The sequence below is a fragment of the Microcaecilia unicolor genome, chromosome 4, assembly GCF_901765095.1.
Source record: "Microcaecilia unicolor chromosome 4, aMicUni1.1, whole genome shotgun sequence".
Taxonomy (NCBI): domain Eukaryota; kingdom Metazoa; phylum Chordata; class Amphibia; order Gymnophiona; family Siphonopidae; genus Microcaecilia; species Microcaecilia unicolor.
This window is the reverse complement of record NC_044034.1, coordinates 291555375-291563109: the sequence shown is the minus strand read 5'-3', so window position 1 is coordinate 291563109 and position 7735 is coordinate 291555375.

The window sequence follows — 7735 nt, the reverse complement described above, 5'->3', positions numbered from 1 at the left end:
TATTAATGCTTTGATAACACTAACACCTATGAAAATTTACACTTTATCCGAGTCCCGAGCGCAACTGAACAGGTCGAGTTAGACCTTAGTTTTAATCAGGGCTTTTTTTGAGGGGGTACTTGGGGGTACTGAGTACCGGCACCTTTTCTATTGTCTGCTAAAATTGACCCATCGTCCCCAAGTTTTAATGAAAGAGCTCAGGCTCTACACACAAATTCTGCCTTGTCATAGATTCTGTGACTGGTTGCAGGGGGACCTGACTAATATGGGGTGGGTCCCACAGTGATCACCCCACCCCTGAAGGGTGGCCTGGCATTTGAGTACCAGACCCTTTTTCGCTAGAAAAAATGCACTGGTTTTAATGTGCTAATTTCGTCAATGTTTTTTGTTTTGGGGGTTTTATGACAGGAATTTGTTATTAATTATTCTTATCGTGGCTTTGCACAACTTGCCAGATGCTCTTGGCTGGGTTTTGACGCTCTATATAAAGGCCTTCACAAAAACCTAGGATTTGGGCAGTTCCAAGTAGTGCAGCTTGTGGTTGACAGATGGTGACTTTTGTTAATGCCCAGTATCATGGGTGTAGTTTGAAGGGGGGCATTGCTCCCTGTCCCTCCAATTGAGTTGCCACCTGAGTGGAAAGCCTCTGGACTAACACCCCATTTTTCTGCTTGGTATGGCCCCTGACTGAGTGGCTAAGCTGCAGCAGCGTCTCTCTTTCTGTCCATCCAGCCCCGTGGCACCCAGTATCGCTCCCCCTACCCCCTGAGTTTTCCAATACCCCAGCCACAGACAAAAATTGAGGGATGGTTCGGTGTTCCACAGTATATATAGTGCTCAGTAAGGCGGGAATAAGAGCATGCTCAATTAGAAATCTAGAGTTTTATGCTTATAGAAGGCCAGGTCGGTCACATCAGTGTAATGTCACTTCAACTGTGTGGCTACAAGATCTTCTTGGCTATAGAGAACAGGCCTGTGGAAATCACTGTCAGCTGCATAAGATAGAGCTACCGTGGTGGGAGGGAGGGGGAGACAATTTAGTGCCAGAGGGAGGGGAGGATGGGGCTGCTGGACCCGCAGGGGAGGGAAGGGAAGGAGGCACTGGACCCATGGGAGGGCTGGAGGGAAGGGAGAAAGTTGCTGGACAGGGGGAAGGAAGGGAAGGAGGGAGTGCTGGTTGGAGGGGAGAGAGAGAGAGGCGCTGGACCCATGGCGAGAAAGCTGGAGGGAAGGAGAGCTCGCATGGATGGGGATGGGGACAGAGCTTGCGGTGACGGGGACAAACTTTGTCCCTTGTTGTTTTCTAGTTCTAGGTCCTTCAATGTTGCTCCAAGGGCACTAACTACTACAGGGACCACAACTGCAGGTTTTCGCCAGAGTTGCTCAGCTTTTAATCTTCTAATTTTGTGATCTTCTCTGTTTGTCTTCAGTGTGGCTGTCTCCTGGCATTTCCCCATCTATGATCCAAACCTGTTTCTTTTGAAGCACAGTGATACTAGGTGCATTGTGAGGCAAATATTTGTCAGTTTGTATTCTGAAGTCCCAGAGAATTTTGACTTGTTCATTTGTGGTTACAGGCAAATAATACTGTTTGTCATTATTATTATTATTGTGATTTATATAGCGCATTCCAGATGAATGCTGTGCTTTATAGAAACAAACCTAAGACAGACCTTCCTTGTTCATTGGAGTTTAAAGACTAGTCAAGACAGGACACACAATATATGTGTATTTATAAAATACTAGGTATGAAGTGGCATCAGAGCGGCCTCCATGTTTCTCAGATAAAATCATGAAAATAAGATCATCTATTCCTCCAGTTTTTAAGGTAGTGATTAATTTTTCCAACTGTCACAATTCTGAGGTTATTCCAGCGGACAGATATTGGCCGTCATTTCCACTTGTTACAACTTGCAAAATTAAGAGCCCTGTTTACTAAGGTGTGCTAAGGGCAGCGCATGCTAAATGCTAGAGACACCCATAGGAATATATGGGTGTCTCTGGCATTTAGCGCATGCTAAAAACACTAGCATGCTTTAATAAACAGGGCCCTAAATCTTTATTTTTAAAAAAATGTCTAAATTTTCTTGTATAGTTGATGGTGGATCCACCATCTCAAATAATAAAATGGCTCATAACAACTAATGGTTTTCTTCAAGAGGGACGTTTTCTATTTATGTTAGGAAGAATCATTTTGACTCCACTTATTAAACATTTATCTTTGGAAATGAGTCTTCCAGCGAGTTACAGACCAGTGGCAAGTATACCATTAGTGGCCAGATTAGCAAAGTCTGTGTTGCAGAACTATTATCAGATTTTCTAGTCAAGTTTGATTGTTTTCATCCATTACAGTTTGATTTAAACCATACCATTCTACAGAGTGAGTTTTATTGGCTACTGAGATTTAAAAAAACATTGTTACTGGCACTGGAGGAACCAAGTACATTTGTTGGTGACGTGGGAAGCCAGGGAAGCCAAAGGATCCCCCAAGAGAAGAAAGGTTTTTATGGCAATATGGAATCCCTACCTGTCCAGCCTAAGTCCTAGGGGAAGAAGCCTTATTGTCAACACCTTGTGATTTCAGATATAGATACCTAATAGGGAGGAGGAGGGGGAAGGGGGTGACAAAAGCTTAATGATAGAGCTGTAAAGGTTTTGTGAAGTAAGGGTTTGAAAGTGAAAGTTTGTATAGTTGCGTTATTTGCAAAAAGGTAGGCCCTGTACTGACATCAATAAATGTGATATGTAATAAGGGGGGGATCAAAGGGGGAAAAGGGATAGGGGGAGGTTAGGGGATAGGGGAGAAAATGTTAAGAAAGTTTGACAGTTGTCTCGTTTGGAGTTGGATGTATACAGTATGATTTGCTTAAGTGACAGTACTAATATGGTGTACCATGTTGAAATAAAAACCGTTTAAACATAAAAAAAACAACAACATTGTTTGCATTTGGTAAAACTGTCATTCTTTTGCAGTTTTATTTTACGGCAGCTTTCAATACAATAGATCATGACATACTGTTGTATAAACTAAGTTCATTAGGGATTACTGGTAAGGTTTTGGCTTGGATAAAATAATTTCTTATTAGCAGATATTACAGGGTCAAATGACAGATCAAATCTTGGCTAATCAAGTTTCACCTTGCGGAGTGCCTCAGGGCTGTCCTCTGTCCCCAGTATTATTTAATGTATATATGATATCATTTTGTTATAATTTTTCTTCTCTTGGTGACAAATTATTTTTTTCATATGCCTTTATTACAGATTTCATCCTGCATTAAAAAATTGGAAATATTAAGTACAGCACATGCATTCAAACTTAACAAGGAAAAGACTAAGCTACGTTGATTAGACTGAGTAGGGCATAACGTTCCAAAAGAGCTGCTTTTCCCTGATGGGCTAACTTTCAAAGTTGATAATATTTCTAAGATACTTGGCATGCATCTGGATATATCTTTGTCTTTAAAGCCTCATATTTACATAGTTATTAATGCTACTTTCTATAAATTAGATTGTCTGAGAAGTATTCAATCTCTTTTTGAGGAAAAACATTTTTCAATCTTGGTTCAGGTAGTTCTTTCTAAAGTAGATTACTGTAATGGTTTATATTGTCTTCTTTCAGTTAATTTAATTTCTAGATTACAAGTGATACAGGACACTGCAGATAAGATGATTTTCGGATTCTGATAAAACTCCATCGGCTGCCCAATAAGGCCCATATTATTTTTAAATTATCATGCTAGGCAGTACTTTTTTTTGTAGAAAAAAGGTACCGGTGCTCATACAGAGCCAACCTTAAGGGCAGGGTCACTTTCTATGGCTCTGCCTATACAGTAGCCACACACCCCACAGTAGCCACACCCATTTTACCAGCCATGGAGTATGTAAAAAGGTATCATTGAAAATAGTACACCAGTCCCTAGGTCCAACAAAAGAGCCCCTAAGAGTGGTTATAAACTAATAAAATATGTAGAAAAAAATTCAGCTAAACCCCCCACAAACCAGACTCTGGCATGCAGGATAACATCAGAAAAAAAACAAAAATATTTTCCCCTTGTACTGCTGTAAAGATAGCAGATGTAAATTTCCAAAGCCAACGTATTCCATTCACTACATTACAAATGAAAAACTACAAATAAAATTAAAAATTAACACAGCTACCACACTATTTTATCTTAAACTAAAAATAAAATTATTTTTTCTACCTTTGTTGTCTGCTCATGTGCCTTTTTTCAGTTGTGTTGGTCCCAGTCTCTGGTTTCTACTTTCCTTGTCTTCTCTTAATTCTATTGCCAGGATTCCTGTTTGTTTGTTATTTTTCTCTCCTCCTTTTCCTTTCATCTTCCTTCAATTTATTTTCTGTCTCTCTCCACATTTAATTCTTTCTTACTATCCAGTCTTCAATTTCTCTCTTTTGACTACCCTACAGCTTGCCCCCTCTCCTCCTCACTTGCATCCAGCATTTCCCTTCTCTTTCCTCCCCACTTCCATCATCTGCTCATAGTCCCGCCCCTCATCCATCCAGCATTTGCCACCTTTCTTCCCCAAACTTCCATCCAGCATCTCCCCCTCTTTCTGTCCCCATCCTTCCAGCATCTCTCTGCTCTCTCTCTCTCCCCATCCTTCTGTCCAACATCTCCCCTTCTTTCTCCATCCTTCCAGCCAGCCTCTCCCCTCTTTCTTTCCCCCTTTCATCCAATGTCTCCAGGAGCACATGGCAGGAATTCTTCAGCAGAGTGCATTTGCATCTGGGGTGCTTGCATCAGCCATGCCTCTACCTGCTGTCTTGCAGGGCCCTCAGCCCGTGGTGAGGTCACAGTAAGGGCTCCTGCTCAAACCCGGCAGTAACTGGGCAGTGATTACTACTGGATACACACCGGCGCGACAAAATTAAAAATATTTTTGTAGTGCCGGATATGACAGCATGCTGGGGCTGGGAACTACCTCTGGGCTGCTGCGGTAGCCCAGTGGTATTTCCTTTTTAGCAAGCAGTAAGCCTGCATTGGGCTTACTGCCACTTTGTAAAAGGGCCCCTCAGTTTCTCAACTAGGCTTACTGAAATGAGATGAGAAATCAGACTGGGAAAGGTGATTGATAATAATTTGGCAACTGTAATAAGACAGCCTTTTGAATTATTTTGTTTTATTGATATCTTGATTGGATTATTGTAATTCGATGTATGTGAGCATTTTCTCTCAACGATTGAAACATCTCCAAAATACTGCTGCAAGGCTCCTCTGCTGTGCACACAGGTATGATTGACTTACACCTTTATTCACCTGTTTACATTGGCAACCACTCCACTACTGAATACTTCTTAAAAGTTTTGTCTAGCCTTTAAGGCCTATTACATTAGACAGCCACCATATTTGGCTGCTCTCACAATACCCTACACCCCATCCCAGGCCCTTAGATCTTTAGATTCCCACCCTATGGTTCTCCCCAACCCTAGACAGGCCCATTATGAATTGACTAGATATTCCACCTTTTATTTTTTAGCACCTAAACTGTGGAATGATCTTCCCGCTCATATTCAATCCAAGCAATCTTTTCCAAAATTTAATACCGCCCTTAAGATTCTCTTTTTCAGTATGGCTTTCAGCAGTCTGAATGCTTTCGATGACCTAACCCAGAGTATCATATTTTAATTTATTCTCTTTGTTTGGTTTTTATGGTTTAAACTTTTCTATTAATTTTTTGATTTCCTTTCTGAACTTTTATACTACATTTTTTTTATCTTTGTAAACCACCTTGACCAGCACATTGAATTAGACAGTATATCAAATTTGCAATAAACATAAAATAGGCTTCTTGGTAGCTGAAAAATACACACAGTAAGAGCCTTGGCAGAGGAGGGGTGAACCAACAGTTAGAGCAGGGTGGCAAACCAGGAAATTTTACAGGCTATGAAGACATCCCTAACTTCACTAATGTGTTAAATTTGTTCCGGCACTTAACCAGTGATCTCTTGTCTCCAGGATTCTGAGCAGATAGGCTCCTTTTTATTTATAGGGACACTGTATTGAGAACCAGGACTCCTGGACATGTTTATGGTGTGGTAGATGGTTTCCTGACTTATTGAAGGAACCAAGCCCAGAGTAGTTAAAATTCCACTCATATCAAGGAAGCATGCGCTTGCATATAGAAGACCTTTCATAACCTTGCTGTCCTGTTTTTGACTAGGATACTGGATTTGGTCAGGCACAAATGCAAAATAACTGCCAGAAAGGAGCTGACACATTTACAGGCTTATTTTCGAAAGAGAAGGGCACCCATCTATCGACACAAATCGGGAGATGGGCGTCCTCCCAGGGTCGCCCAAATTGGCATAATCAAAAGCCGATTTTGGGCGTTCTCAACTGCTTTCCGTCGTGGGGCGACCAAAGTTCATGGGGGCGTGTTGGAAGGATAGCGAAGGCAGGACTGGGGCGTGCCTAACACATGGGCGTCCTCGACCGATAATGGAAAAAAGAAGGGCGTCCCTGACGAGCACTTGGGCGACTTTACTTGGTCTATTTTTTCTTACGACCAAGCCTCAAAAAGGTGCCCGAACTTACCAGATGACCACCAGAGGGAATCGGGGATGACCTCCCCTTACTCCCCCAGTGGTCACTAACCCCCTTCCCACCCTCAAAAAAAACTTTTTAAATATTTTTTGCCAGCCTCTATGCCAGCCTCAAATGTCATACCCAGCTCCCTGACAGCAGTATGCAGGTTCCTGGAGCAGTTTTAGTGGGTGCAGTGCACTTCAGGCAGGCGGACCCAGGGCCACCCCCCCCCCCCCACCTGTTACACTTGACGTGGTAAATGTGAGCCCTCCAAAACCCACCACAAACCCACTGTCCCCACATGTAGGTGCCCCCTTTCACCCATAAGGGCTATGGTAGTGGTGTACAGTAGTGGGGAGTGGGTTTGGGGGGGGCCTCAGCACCCAAGGTAAGTGAGCTGTGCACCTGGGAGCAATTTCTGAAGTCCACTGCAGTGCCCCCTAGGTTGCCCGGTTTGTGTCCTGGTACGTCAGGGGACCAGTGCACTACGAATGCTGGCTCCTCCCACGACCAAAGGGCTTGGATTTGGTCGTTTCTGAGATGGGCGTCCTCGGTTTCCATTATCGGTGAAAATCGGGGACGACCATCTCTAAGGTCGACCTAAATTTCGTGATTTGGGCATCCCCAACCGTATTATTGAAACAAAAGATGGACGCCCATCTTGTTTCGATAATACGGATTTCCCCGCCCCTTTGCCGGGACGTCCTGCGAGGACGTCCTCAGGAAAACCTGGGCGCCCCTTTCGATTATGCCCCTCTTAGGGTCTCATGCCACTCCGACCAGTAGCCAGAGAATGCAGAACACTCAGCACTTTTATCTCATCAGACAAGCTATGAGGGTAATTTGAGCAGGACATCGGGCATCCATGCCCCTTATTACAGAGCTGGGAAATGAAAGCTGAGACTGCCTGAATCTAGGCAGGAACACTGTCCTGCTCTGTCAGCCCAGGAGTTAAATATTTTCCTATGGATAGGTTTGGCAGCTTCTGCAATGTACATAAAAGGGCAGAATCGCTGTTAGTGCCACTGAGGTCTGAACTCTGCCAACAGGAAAAGAAAGCACCACCCTTGTCCTTCCATTTTGGTGATTGTGAGAAAACAGTACATGTCTTTTTTCAGGTGTTTCCGATGAGCAAAAGACAGAACTGGTCAACTTATGAGCTCCACAGTAATAAAGTAGCAACATCAGGT